This window comes from Tachypleus tridentatus, chromosome 8 (assembly GCF_004210375.1).
Source record: "Tachypleus tridentatus isolate NWPU-2018 chromosome 8, ASM421037v1, whole genome shotgun sequence".
Taxonomy (NCBI): Eukaryota; Metazoa; Arthropoda; class Merostomata; order Xiphosura; family Limulidae; genus Tachypleus; species Tachypleus tridentatus.
Genome location: NC_134832.1, coordinates 81,885,100 through 81,903,198, shown reverse-complemented (window position 1 = coordinate 81,903,198; position 18,099 = coordinate 81,885,100). Strand labels below are relative to the sequence as shown.

Here is an 18,099-nt window from a genome sequence, read left to right as displayed (position 1 = left end):
GGTTTTCTGCTATAGGTTTATTTTCATTTAACACTATTATGTGACAAACTTGATTTTTACGACCAGGGTCACATCTCCTACAAATATACTTCTGATAATGCTATTACGCTTTCTTTAAGTTTTCTTTCACATTTCCTAAGAAATAAATCATAATTTATTTTACTCTGTCGTGTTTGGTGTTTACTATTTCTCACATGATGCTGTGGTACTGCATCTAATGTTTCTCAATTAGTCGCCTTGTCTACCACTACATGGTTAGGAAATATTACTTTACCTTTCACATTTTCTTTTATGAAACATTCATTAGTTATTACAACAATATTGCTATATTAATTAATACCAATGCTTGTAGCTACAATCTGTGAACAGTATGAGTGTAATTATTCCAAAAGAAGTATGAAAGATGTTCTGCACGCTTATAACATATGTATCTGATATCACTGGTGTTTCGGTACTTTCGAAATTCTCGTACAGTTGACATTCAAGTTATACAAAGTTTTCGTGTGAACAGGCTGGAAAAGCTTGTAATGAGCATTGGATAAAGAAACAAGGGCTACAAACAGTTAGCCTGATACCAAGTTCACACACAAAAGTCCAACTCCAACATGTGTTTTGAAAATAAAAGTCGAGTTTTTCCCCGACAAGTCTAGATGAGTGATGATATATATTCACTTGTTATCAATGTTCTTCTCTTTTCTTCTGTTTGATTATATTTGTCTTTGGTAACATAATAATAAAAAATGTCGTTATGATGAGGGAAATAATAAATAAATCTAACTAAGAGTTTGTTTTCTCCCTAATTTGTAAACAATTTCTACACGATAGAATAAAAAAACAACATCAATCTCGATATCTACGTGTGTGAATTATAGAAAATTTGTTTTTAAACTAAAGTAACTTGTATGTAATTTAAATTATCAGATCTGTGTAGTATTGGAAAACATCTTACGAACAGTATTCAAAACCCCATATGCAGTGATATTAATCGGACACACACTTATGTGATATTAACATATCAGTTTTAATACTTAGTTAGCCAATTCTCAAAATACGTTTATGGGATATAATGTGTTACTGGCGACTGAAGAAGCTTTCTTTCATGATACAATTTTTTATGAGATACTGTGACATCTAACGACCTATTTTCATTTCAACAAATGAAAGCAGTGACCGTCTGATAAATAAAAGTTCGCTATTGAATCTTTACCACCATCTGTAGTCAGAAATCATTATTAGATGTGATTTTATATGAATTACAGAATATTTGTTTTTGAAACTAAACTGATTCATCAAAACTGTTAAAAGACAAACAGTTTATTATATTCATTAACTTCTGATCTAATAAACCAATGGTGATCAGAATTAGATAATAAATCTTGGGATTAGTACAGCTAATTCAGAATAGGATTTTTACTTATTAACAGCCCTAATGTCGACAATATGCCATAAGATCTAGGTTATTTCTACACAAGATATCAAGCTAATAATGTAGTGTAATCATAAAAAGTGAATAAAATAAAACCCGACAAACCTTGGAACATACATTTACACTTAACATGAGACATTAGTGTTAGACCTATTACATTGTTAACCGTTACATTTTCTGTATAGTTCCACAGAGATTCTCAACCAGTAGAAGAGTTTATTGTAATAGTATTACAACCACACTATATGTATGTAATGTCTATTGCTGAAATCGTGTTACTTTTCAGACCGGCTTATATACGGCAAATATAGTTTGCGGAATACTATTTAAGTTAACAATTTTATACAACATAACTTATATACATTATAAATTAAATATATTACAGACATTATAATAAAAAAGTTAGTAAAACTAAACTGAAAAAAAGAATGGAACATACTATACGAAACACATACCAATGACTTGGAAACATGATCGTAAAGTATATTAAATATTTTTATTGGTTTCAAATCTGTTTAGACATTCTTAAACAGCAGTTAAGTGAAACTGTAATATGGATAAAGAAAGTTATTAAACGAGAACATGAGTTGTTAGTCATACATTCATTCATGGTGATAAATACAGAACATGTTGGATTTAATTTAATTTTTGTTCCTTCAAATAGAAGAGTTTCAACTTTTGTAAGAATTCCTCGTTGGATAGTTAAGATCTGCTGAGCTACTACAGATAGAACTGTTAAATCAAAACAGGACCAGGCACCACAGGAAGCAAGACCCTTAGAATAAAACATTAAGCTCTGTTCAAATTATTCTATAAAAATTATTAATATCTATAGAAAACTTCTAATATAAGTTAGCCATCAATTTTGCTTTCATCATATCTTAAATTAAGCAAATTGTTGTTGATAACATTGCAACACCTTACATTTGTGAATGTTATTTCTTATAAAAGACAATATATACATACATTAATGAATTAAAGATCATAATAAATTACAAATTATTTACAATCAACTGTAAACTGAAAATACAAACTGTTCAAAAAGTGGTACGTACTAGATTCTAATACAAACATTTTTAAAAAGCATAACTAGTGTATTGCTGACAATTCATTTAGTATTAATACTTCACTTGTATTTTTGTATTGTGACTTTAGTGGATATCTTTAACCTCATTACCATACAGTAGAAATGATATTTGTTACAGTGAGAAATTGTTTATTTCATGAGGAGCAGAGAATACATTACCTTGAAAAACTTTCCTAAAGCAATATAGTCCAGGCCATCTGAGCAATTAAATACAACACACTGCTTTGCAACAGCTTTGGCCAAGTCCTTTGTGGTTTCAGTCTTTCCCGTGCCTGCTGGTCCTTCAGGAGCACCCCCAAATGAAGATGCAATGCCCCAAAGAGGGTACGGTAGCAGCAATCAGTGAGAGGAGTGATAACAAGCCGAACAGTGTTTCCCAAATATTCATAGTCATATGTCAAAGATGAGTTTATCATAGAAGTTATCATTTTTTCATCCTGAAATTAAAAGGTGGCATAATCGCTGTCTTACTTCTCAAAGTAACAGAATGTTTTCCTTATTTTAAGTCATTTTAAGACCAAATTTCAAATTAAACTATCATTTATAATATACATGTTAGTGTGCATGTCTACATATATATATATATACATTTTTCACAGTTGGACTTAGAATATGTTCTGATATCATTTTTTACAGATGGTAATATTAAAGAAATAAAGTAGTATTTCAACCACTTAATAAATGAGCTATCAAGAAATGTGCTTTACCCAACTTCTGTGTGTCATGTTCGTATATGCATATACACCTCTACATTTTACTCTATAACTAAACATTTTAAACTGAGAAAACCATTTTCAAATTTGTCCTTTAAGAATTAGAGGGATGAAGGTTACTTTACATAAGACAGTTAGAAAACATGACTGAAAACTGATATAATGGTTGCTAACTTATGGCAACACATTATTTCTTTTATTAAACCTTATTAACCTCACTCGTATATAGTTGTAGATAATACGATATGACTCAATGTGTGGTAGATTCAGAAGTTTCTATTATCAATACAAAGGAGCTGTAGGCTCAGTGACATTTTGCTTTCATCTCATGGTTGTCAAGTCCTTGAGAAAGACACATTATTTTGATTGTTTCAGTCTATCAAGCTGCACAATGGGTACAAATTATTAGCTAAAAGGTTAAACTGTGCCAAACTGGCATCCTTTTCAGGTGGAATGTATCACTACTTTTATTTGCTTGTGCTAGTAAAACTGGAGTTCATTGCTGGTTTCCAAGGGCTGTCTCAGCACAGGATTGATTCGATTTCAATACTGTACTACATACCAATAGTAATCACTGTCAGATGAAGATATACATTATGAAAGATGGGCATCACAGGAACATCAGTAATGATTTATACAAAATTGTTATTTTTCTAACTGAAATTCTATCAACAAAGCTAACTGTATAACAATACCACATTGAAGGGGCTTCTAAAGTTGTTTAATTAGTATACTCCTATCTCACAATACAGCTGAAATGGAAACTTCCATGGTAACAATTTGAAAATGACATATCATACACTAGACAAAAAAATATTTCCTCAAAATTAATATCTCAGAAGTGAGTAGATGAGAATAATTTTTAAGTAAAAAAGTCAGAGATAATCCAGTTATTCATGCTAAAACATCCCCTCTGGACAATTGCTGACACTACATAAAATATTGATAACAGCAGCACTTTAGAGAAAGAACCTTTAGTTTTAATGCCAACATAACATTTAGTTGGAATAAAATCCTTTGAATCTACACTAGGTGAAATAACAATCACATGAACTTGCAAACTCATAATAAGGAAAGGAAAAATTATCAAAAGCCCTCCACAAACTAAGTAAAGTTAAGAGAAAATGTTATGATAAAAAGTGAAGTATGAATCACAGGAAGAAGCAAAAAATTTATACATGTGCATAAGTGAGTGCTGAATCATGTAAATTTCAGTAAAGAGAAAGTCAGCTACACTAGTAGGGTGTGTCACACTCCTATTGGTGGAGAGTTGTCACGTGCTCATTTGCATGCTACAACACAGTAATACCCTATGGAAACAAGTGAATTTAGGTTGGACCCTCAATACTAGTGGTGAGTGAAAATATTTGCATATATAAAGCAGCACAAATAGAGGAAAGCTATTATGTAAGAAGAAGTAAGATTGTATCAGAAGTATGGCTTATAAACTTTTTCTAACTAAACTGGCTCCAGTATTTCCTTTTATTTTAGTTGTTAATTTGAATACATTGTTTTTATAATAACAAATGTTCTATGTAGCACCAGCCTACAACTGAATATCTGAAGTGTTCTTTACCTGTTGACAGTACTAAGATCACATACCTGAAGCATTCTTTTCCTGTCAAGATGAATATTTCAAGTGATTTTTTACCTGTTAGCAATAATAAAATTAAGTATCTCAACTGTTCTATGGTTAGCATTAATATCAAATTTCAGCATACATTTACATAAGAAATGTTAGCCCCAGTGATATAATGGTATGTCTCTGGACTTATGCTGGTAAAATCAGGTTTTGATGCCCATGGTGTAGCTTTTTACAAAATAACTAAACAAACAAACAAGAAATATTTATTGATATTATGAAATTTGGCAACACCTCTTCATCTCAAGCTATAATTTGTTCATTTATATCTTTCTAGCATTATTAGTTACTGATGTGAAGTGCTCTAACCTGCCAATAATATCTAAGTTGACTTAACCATATAAAATCATTTTCAGATGACACTTTGTTTTCTATTAAAGTAGCCAACACATCTCGAGCATGCACATCCAGCACAACCAGAGCCCCAAGGGTTGTCCTTGTCTGTTGGGGAAGATTTCCTCTCACTAATGTCACAACTTTCTCTATCTGCCTATTGTTTTGTTCAAAGTATTTATCCAAAGCCTGAAATTGTAGTCAATGTAAGAAAAAAGGTAAATTACTATAATGCAATGCTAAAATATTTGAGTTTGTTGTTCCACTGTTAAAATGATTTATCTCAAAACCTTATTAAAAGTATTCAAACTGCAAACTACATGTTTTGAAGAATAACAAAATATTTCAACAGATGTTACATTTACAAACATCATTTTAGTGAAACTTTTAATGTAAAATCAACAACATACTTCTAGTCCATTCTTTATAGCTTGATGAATGTCTGCTGTCCAGTATGTCTGAGAAATACAGAGAATAGCTTGTCCTGGCCATTTCATTACCCACGACTCATGAGGAGATTCACAATATGATCTAATAGATCTAGATATCACCTATCAAATCATGAAGAGCAAATAATTTATTTTTAATGAATGTACAAGGCATGCTCATTAAGAATATGAAAATTCCAGTTCCTATGTTATTTTATCAAATGCAGATTTTTTAAAATATAGTTAAAATATTAATACATGAAACAAAAATATTCAGTAAACATTGCAAAATTAGTAAAATGAGCCCTGATTTACACATTCTTGTTACTTACAAATGCCTGAAATCCACTATGACTTTCATACAATTTTCCTACTTATATAAATAAGTGAAAAACTTTTGACCTGTGATTTAAATAATATTCTCTTACACACATAATAAAATAAATACAAACACAATCTCTTCATATTTTTACCTATCTAGCAAAATACATGATCTATTTACTTTCCACACATGGTACCTATATCCTATAAAAACAAAACAACATAAAAACATGACTTATTCATAAAGATAATACATCTTAATGTAATACATGACTAGTACATTCTTCTCACATACAAATATAATACAAAACAATGATTCCTAATACATATTTTGCCAAAAAATATTGATATAATATTTCTACTCTACAAAAACTTCGAGTTAGGTACCCGTATAAACAGAATAATGAGATACAACATGACAAGTACACTTTTCTTACTCTCTCAAGTACAAAATACATCACATATATTTTGACACACAGGATACAGTAATCCTTAATTACTTACATATTCTTCTTTCTCAATCTTACAAAACACACACATACACAAATAGCAAGGCTTATAAATTTCTCGTGCTTCAAAATGGTATAAAAAATGTCAGTTTATACACTGATTGTATTGTGCTGAAACATATTCTTTTCAAATACAATTATAATATAAAAAGAGACAATAATTTTTATGTTATTTTTAATTATAAATGATAAAAAGATGCATCATTATATATATTAAATTATTTCCTATATGCATAATAATATGTATAAATAGCATTATATAAGAGCATTTGTTAACTACAAAAGTAATCCAAAACATGTTATTAAATACATTTTTCCTTACTGGTAAAAAAAAAACCCATATCTTATATATTTTTCAAATTTATAATATTTACATACATAATGCATAAACAATACAACTTTTATAATATTCTTACTCACATACATATTACCAAGATAATCATGACTTAAAATTCTGTTTCTTTGCACAGGTAACACTGATAATTGCATGAGTTTGCAAATTCTTCCAGAACTGTGCAAAGATATTAGCACAAAGTCATAAATTCAATTTCAGGTTACTTTCAAATGGAAGGTAAATGTGAAATTTCAGAATTTTATTAATTTTCATATTGAGTGCAACAGAAAGCCAGTGGTAGTATTTGAGTTCAACACACACTTAATATTGTGTGTGTCCCCTTTTGCTTTAATAACTGCAGACAGTCTTTGAGATATTTTTGCAGTATATTTAACAAAAGTATCCTTTAGGATTTTACTCCAAAAGTCTCTAATACATTCCCATAAAGTTTCTTTGGTAGTAGCATTTGATTCATCAAGTTTCTGATTTATCAAATTCCAGATTTATCAAGTTGGTTGAGATTAAGGCTCTGTGGGGACCATTGCATCATTTCAGTTACTCCAGCAGCTTCTTCCTTACCTAAACAATTTCTACATGGGTTGGATAACTGTTCAAGGTCATTGGCTTCTTGGTAGTAGAATCTTTTACCAATAATATGCTAATCACTGATGGTCCATGAGCTGGTCCATTATTTCATCCATTTTGCAAAGGTTTCTTGTTGCATCAGTAGAAAAGCACTCCAAAACCATCACACTGTCTCCTCCCATGCTTGATGGTAGGTGTTATGTATTGAGGTAAGTATCTTTCACTTTTCTTCCTTCAGTTATACAATCAATGCTTTGAACTAAATATTTCAAACTTGTACTTACCTGTCCATAACACCATTTTCCGATCATCAATAATTCAGTTTTTGTAATGTTAGCAAATCTCAGTCTCTTGAAAATACTTGGAGATCAAAGAAAATTTTTTTTAACAGCTATACAATTAAATGTACACTTTTCTATCATTTAGCACATGGTCTTTATCTCATGCATGAGATCAATGGCAGTCTTCTTTCTGTTGCAAATGCTGCATAAACAAAACACATAAGTGTCATTGTGTTAAGGTATTCTGCCTCTTCCTTTTCTATTTTCAAATTTATTTATCTCAGTTTCATGATCTAGGGTGTACTTGACGGTGTTTGGGAACATTTGAAGCGTGCAGCCAATTGTCAGGGGTAATCCAACCAGCATTATGTAAAGCTTTTATTAAAATCTTTACTGACAATTATTTATACTTGTTGGGCCATGGCATGACAACAAAAATTAATATATAGTATTAAACACTGTTTTTATCAAGGTTTAGTTGTGGAGTGCTATTCAATTGACTTCTTTTAGCATATCCCAAATTTGATCAGTATGTTCATTCAAGCAGAAACATTATTACATGCCCTTGGTACAAGTATATTGAAATTCTAAAGAATGATAAGTATTCTCAACAAGGCTCATTCAATTTTCAACAGAGACCAGTGAAGCATTGCCATAGTGTTGAAATTCATATTTTGTTATGGCATAAAAGAATTAGTCCAATAAAATAGTAAGAATAAGAAAATATTTTCTTGTTCTAACACATGTGCATGTTATTGTATGTAAGTACAAAACCTAAAGGAACTTACTTTGTGAATGCTATCTTTCATAATCCCTTCTAACTGTAAAAGCCATTTCTCTACCTGTCCTCAAGCACGAGAGGTAGATATTGTTTCTGTCAACTCTTCTCACTCTCACTGCTCTCCATATGAGTTATGTCTAGATAGTCTGTAAAGTGAAGTACTGCAATCCCCTCGAAGCACTTCTTAAGGTGAGGCTGGACCCCAAAAGATGAAACATAAAGTTTGCTGTTTGTTACATCTTTGCACTTGTGTAGAAAAATGTTTACATTTATCAGGCAGGCAGTAGTATGGCCTATGCAGGAATGGCTAGAATTGTTCATAAAAATGGAATTTTAAATATCTTTACAATAGGTTATAGAACTTTACAATAGCAATAGCGTTTCCTTTGATAACAAACATATGTAATGACCAAGTCATAAGTTCTGGAAGTGTCTGTAAATATCACAGTAAAAAGTTTGAATTTCTTGTTCTTCTTTCTTCTTTTATATTACATGATAACTCAAAATTCAAAACAATTGTGTCAACCAAATTCACTTAGGTGACATAGTGTAAAATGAAGTCTTTACTTTCATAAGTGTTATTTACTAAAGGTAATTAAAGAAACAAATTGTAATTCTAGTGAAACAATGTTATCATTATCCCTGGAGGAAAACCATCTAACAGAAATTGTTGTTCCTTGAAAAACCTTAAGAACATGGAGAAACAGGAAGTAAGACAACAATTGATGAACAATAAGTATTAAATAACTTTTCAGGCTTTTAAACGAGTACTCATATTTGTATTAATCAATTTATTTGGACTATAATCACACATTTCTTTCTTTCTCGATGTACCATCTTTGGGCTCAATTACCTAAGCCTTCTACAAGTGCAAGATGTTTAGTAAACAAAAGAATCTTACAGAACAACTCAAATTAGAAGTTGCCTAGCAACAAGTAAAATAAAATGTGCCCTAAGTTTCTGTAAAATAATAAGCCTAAAGGCTAATAAGGTAAAATAAAATAATGTTACAAAGTCAAGAAACAGAGCAAGTCATATTATTATTGTAGTTTGTTAACATAATGCTAGACAGATAAAAACCAACATCAAAAAGTAAAATCAACAAGAAGAGATTAATAAAAATTTAGGTTACTTTTTATAACAGCAATAGAGAATTGCATGATTTGATTTCTTTAACAATAAGTAATCAGTAAGTATGAAGGGGGATTCCAAGATTATGGTTAATGCCTATAGCAGGACCACAGTCATGAGGTGCAATTCTAATAGCTTCCCTATTGATTTTCATTCTGGTATTACAGTCCTTGGCAATGATTTTTATATTCTTGAGATCAACATTGTGGTTTTCCTCTCAAGTGTATAATGCAATGCCTGAAGTACCTACAGAAGCATGTGCAAAGTCTCTTTGATGATGTTTCATATCAATATTAACAAGACATTTAGTCTTCTAATGTATTCTTTTTATGCTCCCATGATATGTTGCAAACAAAGTGTTTTTGCATGGAAGTCTGATATTTAGACTTAACCTTGATTAAAATATTGCACAAGTTAGTCGAGCACCTGAACATAATTTGAATGTTAAAGGTATTCATTATTCTTTTCATTTTTCTCCAAGTTCTTAAAAGTAGGATATCACCATCCTTAGTTTATTTTCCTGTTTAATGGTACTTTCCTCATTAAAAAGTTTTTGACAGTCTTTTATTATCAATTTTTCGAGATATTTATTATTACTAAAAGTCAATTCAAATTGTAGAGGTTCAGTTTCTACATAGTAGTTTGCTGCATATTCTATGCACTCTACATGGTGAGGTTTCAATGATACTATTTTTAACAGATACAGGATGCTATCTGATAAATAGTTGTTATTATTGCAGGTCATCATTATTCTTTACAGCCATTCCCAACATTACCTCTACTGTTACTCCTGAAGATAATGTCATACAAACAGTGAAACGTGTAGAGTCTTTCAGGGCAAGTCCTTTTTTTAGTAATTATTTATCATGTGAGATTTTAAATTTTATTGCTTTTAATTATGAATATATCTTTTATACAAGTTTCATTTTAAAATTATTTAGGTTTACTGTTTTTTACTGTTTTTTTCTTCATTTTTGCTTGGCAACTTGTGATTTGAATTGTTTTGTTAGATCCTGCTGTTTACTAAATGTTTTGAGCATGTAAAAGGCTTAGGTAATTAAAATCAATACAAAGAAGCATGTTTATAAATGATAGTAGCATGCAAAAAAACATAACTAAACAATGCTGTACTAATGGAGAAGGTGTGAAAGGAGGTAAGACCATATCAGAAGTTAACATTTTTCTTGTGTATTTCTTTTAGAATCTGCCAATTCTTAAAAGTGAGGATTGAGTGAGAATGGCAGAAAGAGCTAAGCTGCTTCAATATAGGTATCACAATACTATTGGTGGAAAGTAGTCACATGATATGTACATGTTTAGAAATGGTGCAAAATTGATGGAGGTATATAGACTGGTGCACTGATTGAGAAAAGTTTTTAACAATGCTTAAAGAGCAGAAGAAATTTGATATAGCTGTGTTTGAGATCATACTGGTATAATTATTATTAAAACAATGCAACACATATAATACAATATGTTAATAATATAATAACACTTATTTATTGCTAAAGTACAGTTTATTAATACAATCACACTGTCTGCTTTAAACTCAATTATCAAATAATACAAATATTACTATGTAACCAAGAGTTTACCAACACAGTTACATAATAAACTCTCTAAAGACACGGAGCATTATTTACTAACACAATCACATTGTGGTGTTAATGAACAAAATGATACAGACATTATGATTTTTTTGGTTTTAAAACACTTAAGTAGCACAGACACAAATATCAGAAACTAAATATTCCACTTAATAAATCAAATAACAAAAGTATTTAAAAGTTTTACTATCAGAATATAATCTTCTAACATAGTCCAATGCAGAACTTCATATTGTTTTACATTAACCTGCTATATTGCTGTAATTTACACAATATTTAATTATTCTTGTTAATTTGTCTTGTAAGGTTCATTAACATATATTTCTTTACATCTTGCAAATGTTTAGTATTAGTTAATTGATCCTGAAGTCTCCACAATGTTCTATTTACAAAGGCCAAACACATTATAGCAAAAAAATATATAATAATAATGGCCTTTGAAGAGAATACATAAAAAAAAGCTTTGCGTGTGTGTGTGTGTTTTCATACAGCAAAGCCACATTGGGCTATTTGATGAGCCCACTGAGGGGATTCGAACCCCTGATTTTAGCGTTGTAAATATGGAGACATACCGCTGTACTAGCGGGGGGAAAAAAGCTTTAATGAAGAAATGTAGTAAAAAATTTATTGTTGTTTTAGTAAAATCCTACACATTGGACTATGTTTTATGTCCACTGTAGTGAATTGAACTCATGAATTTAGAGATTTAAATCCATAAAGTTACTGCTGACCCACTGGGTTTGGGGACTGCTAAAAAGTTAGAATTCAGTCAGTTTTGCTGAGGTTTGTTTTTGTAATTATAAATATATTTAGAATAACTTATAAATTTTACAAATGCTCTTAAATGTTTACTACATCTGTCATACATATATATATCAAGCAGAAATATTGTTTGTGCATATACACTTCTCACCTACACTTGGCATGCACCTTCAGGGCCTCTACAGAAAGTATTGATGGATCAGCACATAAACCTAGTTCTCTATGTTATCCCCCCTTGGCCACTGTGTATTTTACCTACTATTTTACTGATATCTATTCAACTCTGAAAATACTTGTAGCACCCTCCTAGGAGTGATATTGGTGGGCTTGCATTTGGATCTAATTTCTGTATGTTACTTTCTAAGGACTACTGTGTCTTCTCCCCGTGTGCTGAGTAGATATATCAGATATTTGAGTATCATAAGCATGGGATTACTTTGGCATGACTGTAACCATTCTGCACATTACTCAAGCCTACTCAGTTAGAGACTGTATGATGATTCCCATATCTAAATAAGTCATATGTAGAGTTATTGTTTTTAATCTGTAATTTGTCTCAAAAGGAGAGTGTACATCCTGCCCTTCCATCATTGCTGTGGGTTCATACTAAATTTTGTACTTGGCTGCACCACTAGAAGTAACATGTTAGGCAGCACAAACATAAGCAGTTTTTCTATTATCTCATAGTTAGCCATCATAATCAAATATAAAATGATTAAATATAATATAAAAAACTATTAATTCTTTATATTTTAACATGATTTTAACACTGATCAAATGATGCAAATAAATTTCCTACTTTAATAACTTGAAAACATACCTCACCATCTAAAATGTAAAGATACTTATTAAAGTTGTTCATGTATTTCTGAAGATGCTGGAATTGTTCTTTGAGAACAGTTAATGTCTGTGTCTTAAGAGAGGTAATCACTTCCTCTAAGATAACAGGTTGAAGTGGAGATTTGGATTTTAGAATTCTTGTATGTTCCTATTTATACAAAAAAAAAAGTATTTGAGGTGTAAAAGAAATACATTATAAGTTCAACTATAAATTATATTAAGTAGTATTGAAACCAAAGTCTCAAAAGTGCATCTGATATTTACCTATTACATTTTATGATATTCAAAAGGTAGATAATCAGGTACAAGATTGTTTGACCTAGAAAATAAATCATTTCAAATAGTGTGTGTTGATAAAATTAATAATTGATAATGTGGTATGGAGTTGGAATGGTCTCATTCTTTGAAATTATGGATTACTGCTAGTTTCAAATACTGAAAAGCAGCTATTAAAATGAATAAATGTTAGAAAAAATAAACCTCTAGATGGCAAAAGAGATATCATTTTCAAAATACCAAAAACTTATTTGAACAATATTTTGAGAAAGGATATTCTGTGATGACAAGAAAGACCACTTATAGGTAAAAATATATATGTAAAAATGACTGGTATGGATTGGGAAAACTTTTATCTAGAGGAGCGAATATTGAAACATTGTTCACTCCTCTACATAAAAATTTTCTCAACCTATACCAGCCGTTTTTACATATATATTTTGAGAAAGAATTTATCACATAATGAAAGATGAATAAATCTACAAATATAGGCCACTATTATTTGAGTAATAGTCAAAGTTTAAATTTTTATCTTATCTGAAGTAATAATCAAAGTCTTAATAAAAAAAGGTAAACAAAGTTCTGATACTGTAATGAACATCACATATAAACACAAACAATACAAAATGATTTACAGTAATTTAAGGTGTATGTCTAAAACTCATAAACATTATACTCAGATTATTTGACTAACTTTTATCCACAAAGAAGAAAGAAAAGAATATTTAGCCCATATTTGGAAGTAAATTTTCTACAATGCTAAATAAACAAAACCAATGTTTAAAGTAATTTTTAAAGAAATTTTCCATTGGTTTTTTTGTAAACAATGAAAATATCTTTTCTGTGGTAAACTTTAGAAAATAACATGGGAATGTATTAAAGGTACAAGTTCTTTTACAAGACAATCAAGCTTGGTCATTGAAATTACATAATACACATAGAATTATGCTATTTTAGGTAATGCAATAAAAAACAAAAAAGAAATGAATCATACTAATTATAAGCTAATCAAGCTTACAAAATTTAAATGTTCACACAAGAGAAACAATCATAATACATGTATACACAAAAATATTTTGAGTGAGTAACCAAAACTGTTTTTCCTTCTTCTCTGAAAGCTGTTAGTTTGTATAGCTGTAGTTTAACTTTTTTTTTAATGTTGAAGAATATATACTCAGCAGTGTGTTGTGGTTCTTGCACTTGTATACTTGTTTGTAAACTTTTTTGAAAGTCAGAAAAAAAAGTTTTAGGACTGTTTCTCTTTGTGTGTAAATTAAAGTTTTTCTACTTTTATTCTTAATGCAAATCTTATGTGAGTTGTATGATAGTGTCAGTTAACATTAACTTTGATATTCAAAGATGACTACAATGATAACTTGAATTTTATAATTCAGATGTTTTACCTCCAAAACATTGTAAATGGGTTGGTAAATGTTGTGTAGCAAATTTCCATTGGCTAAGGCTAACCACTTCAAAAAGAATTTCAAAAGACTAAAGAAAATAGAAAGACACAAGAGGCTTATGCCTATCAGTATTATAAATAAGGAGATGTGTAAACTGTGGGAGATGGCAGCAAGGGCTTAAGCTTTTATAAGAAAGGGTACATCAACTAACAATGATTTTCAGAAAGTTAGGAAGAGTAATATATGGTGGAGGTAATTGTAATGAGCATGTTCTATTGAACAAAATATTTTATTTGTTGAATTGTACATACAAGGAACTACTAGAGAAAAAGTCAACAAAAGAAACAGAGAAGGATGTGGATGATAACCTAAGGAGGTTGTAGTTATGGGTGATTCCTTGACAAAGTATGTGAATAGGATTGTCTGTGGGGTAAATTCAGAGAAAATAATTAAACAAACATATACCTTTAGAAAGAAAAGGGTAGCTGCAAATAAAAAATCAGGTTGGTTCACAAAGGGTATAAGAGATAAAATTAAAGAAAAGCATCGTATATTTAAGAAATATAAAGTGACTGGTATGATGAGAGATTTAGACTATTATAGAAGATCAAGATATTTGGTCAAACAGAAAATTAGGACATTGAAAAGGATATATAAAAAAATTGGCCGAAAATGTAAAAATTAACAATAAGGCTCTCTATAAACATATTCAGGGTAAACAAAGTCTTCAGATAAGGTAAAACCCTTTAGGACTGATAGAGGGAGGCCTATATTTAATGATTATGAGAAAGCTGGGTTATTAAATTTGTTTTTCTTTAGTTTTAATTAATGAATATTTAAAAGGTATTCCTAATCTTGAACAAGTTGAAAACGATGATTTCATTAATTCTGAGCTTGTTTAGAAAACATTGAGCAGTTTAAAGAACAATAATGCTACTGGGCTTGATATTTACCAAGAAATTTGAAGGAGGTTAAGGATTAGATATATAAGCTGCTTGCTACTATTTTTTGTTAGTTCTTGAATAGTGGGCAGGTCCCAAAGGATTGTAAGTTAGCTAATATTTCACTCCTCTTTTCATGAGAGATAATAAAAATTCTCCCAGTGATTATAAGTGTATTAATCTTACTTACATCAGTTGTGAAAAAATGTTTAGAAAGTCTGATAATAGAGGCTTTACAAAGTCATTTAAAAAGGTTCCTGCTTATGTAGATGAGGATAACGGTGTAGATTTGGTATATTGACCTTCAGAAAGCATTTGACAAGGTGCTACATAAAACATTTAAAAGGAATTATCTCTGTAGGTATTAGAAATAAATTACCTAACTGGATAGAAGGGCAGCTGAATGGAAGATTGTTACTGTAAATACAATTCAGTCACACTGTATTAATATCACAAGTGAGAGTCAGGTTTAGAACCTTTGCTCATTTTTTGATTTACATCAATGACATAATAAAGGAATGATTAGTTCTAGTAATAAAATAATTGTATAGGTGAGGAAATAACAAATGCAAAATAGATTATAAAGTAATGTTGAAAGAGTCAACAATTTAAAATAACTTTATTGATAAAACATGAATACCATGTTTTGGGCAACAGCACTTCATCAGCTCTGGAGTATTTATGTACGAATTATTGTTATGAAATAATTTCATGTGGCTTTGCGTATGCGAAGATTCTCTTTAATGAGCTATGAAAGTTGGTTTACTCCTAACAGGTTTAGTTTCTGTTCTTCATTTATCTTATGCACACTATTTACTGTTCCACTTAACTTATTTGTTGAATGAAATTTTCACATTTTTCCATCTCAGGCAAAATGAGTTAATCATAGTTTGAGATGCAGTGATGTAGTTGGTTGATTGTTCAGCTTAAATTGTTGATCATAAATGAGGAGTGTTTTGTATTTTCTTTGCATCCATTCATCATTCAATGAGTCTTTTATTCTGAAGTGTCCACTGCTCAGTTTCTCACTTCAGTCTTAGTTTAGGTGATTGTAAATTCCAGAGTTATTCAACTTTATATGCTCCATGTTCAGTATTTAACACATTCAGTTCAATGAGATATCAATAAAACATTTAATCTATAGTTACACATTTTTAAAACATTTTTTGTATTACTGGTAACTTTCTTTTACAGATAATCAATTCTTTAGGTAAAAATTAATTATGTATTTATAACAGACAAAACGTAGTATAGTTTATGCATTTACAAATAGGAAATAGGGCAACCCATGTTATTCTAAAGATAAATTAAACATCTTTCTTTAAAATGTTAGGCAAATATTGGCATAACTACCTTAGATGTGCATAAAAATTCAGTGTATTTTTCCATAAACACCTTGCAGAGAGATTGGAGTTGCAGAGTCATTAGCATTGCTACATTGTCAAAGAAAGACTGTAGATAAAGCTGATTAGTGGAAGACAGAACATGCTTCTGCTTGATGCCTTGATGAATTATGTTTTGTACAGCTGTAAACCACCTGAAAGAAGAAAACCTACTTATTAATATGTTGTAAACATCACAATCCAAGTTGATGCTTTTCAGTTTACCTATTGTTATTATACTAACAAGCAAAAAAAGATTTACAAATCTGTATTTTATAAACATAATTTTAAGAAATGTTCTGGTCTTCCCACATTTTCTGTAACTGAGGATATAAAAACTTGCTTTCTTAAAGAACTCATTATCTTATATTCTACATAATATTATATTTCTCAGTTTTCCTATTGTTATTATAATAACAAGGAAAAAAGGATTTACAAATCTATATTTTATAAACAGAATTTTAAGAAATGTCCTAGTCTTCCCACATTTTCTGAAACTGAGGATATAAAAACTTGCTTTCTTAAAGAACTCATTTTCTTATATTTTACATGTGAATGATTAAGTATACAAATACTACATATCTTTCTTTCCCATAGCATTTATTTATTATTTACAACTATCTTTAATTTTTTAAAATCTGGTAGCTGTCACATGAAACATCAAACCCGAGGTGTTACTTCTTTGTGACTCAATATTTCAAGAAGACAACGTACTACTTTGTGGGATAGTTTAATTGCATTCTACTTGACCTTGTGTTTGTGAGGATACTTTGAAGTTGTCACAAGAAACAAAGACATTTCTATGTCCTGGTACCCTTTTCTGAATTTTCTTGTGATAAGCAGATTTTATGCTTATGATGAAGCCTTCAATTGAATCTGAAGGAGAGCAGTCTGTCTTTTAAGAAAGCCAAAACTTGGTTGTTGAAGTCTTATCAATGTTTATACTTACTGAAAATACTGAAAATGTGTACTACAGTTTAACTTTCCCATTTAGAATATCCTTTAGTTTCCCTTGATACAATAAATAGTGTTGAATTTGTTGTCTTTTTCATTCCATTTGTTACAAATCACTGCAATTTTCTTCTCTAAATTAGATTCATGAATCTCTCATTTTTGTGGAGATCAAGAGATACATGATGTTACAGAAAGTTCATTGTTACATTATTGATTTGTTGTTGCTTGATTAAGTGTTTTATGGCACTAAACAGCTAGGCTATCTGCACCAAACATCTGGTAAAAAGTTAAAAGTAAATTTAGTAAAATTCATAAAAGGAAATTAAGGTAAAACAAAACAAAGTTAAAAAAAACAACATAAAT

The 18,099-nt window shown here is 30.1% G+C and overlaps 1 pseudogene across 1 annotated transcript; it reads right to left on the bottom strand.

The window, feature by feature from the left end:
- Positions 1–1,907: 1,907 nt before the first annotated feature.
- LOC143222791 (dynein axonemal heavy chain 12-like) lies at positions 1,908–17,787 on the bottom strand (annotated as a pseudogene). Its single transcript, XR_013012487.1, has 6 exons — positions 16,754–17,787; positions 12,761–12,928; positions 8,448–8,747; positions 5,612–5,752; positions 2,673–2,950; positions 1,908–2,201 (listed from the first exon to the last, which is right to left on the bottom strand). The product of XR_013012487.1 is annotated as a dynein axonemal heavy chain 12-like (transcript).
- Positions 17,788–18,099: the final 312 nt, after the last annotated feature.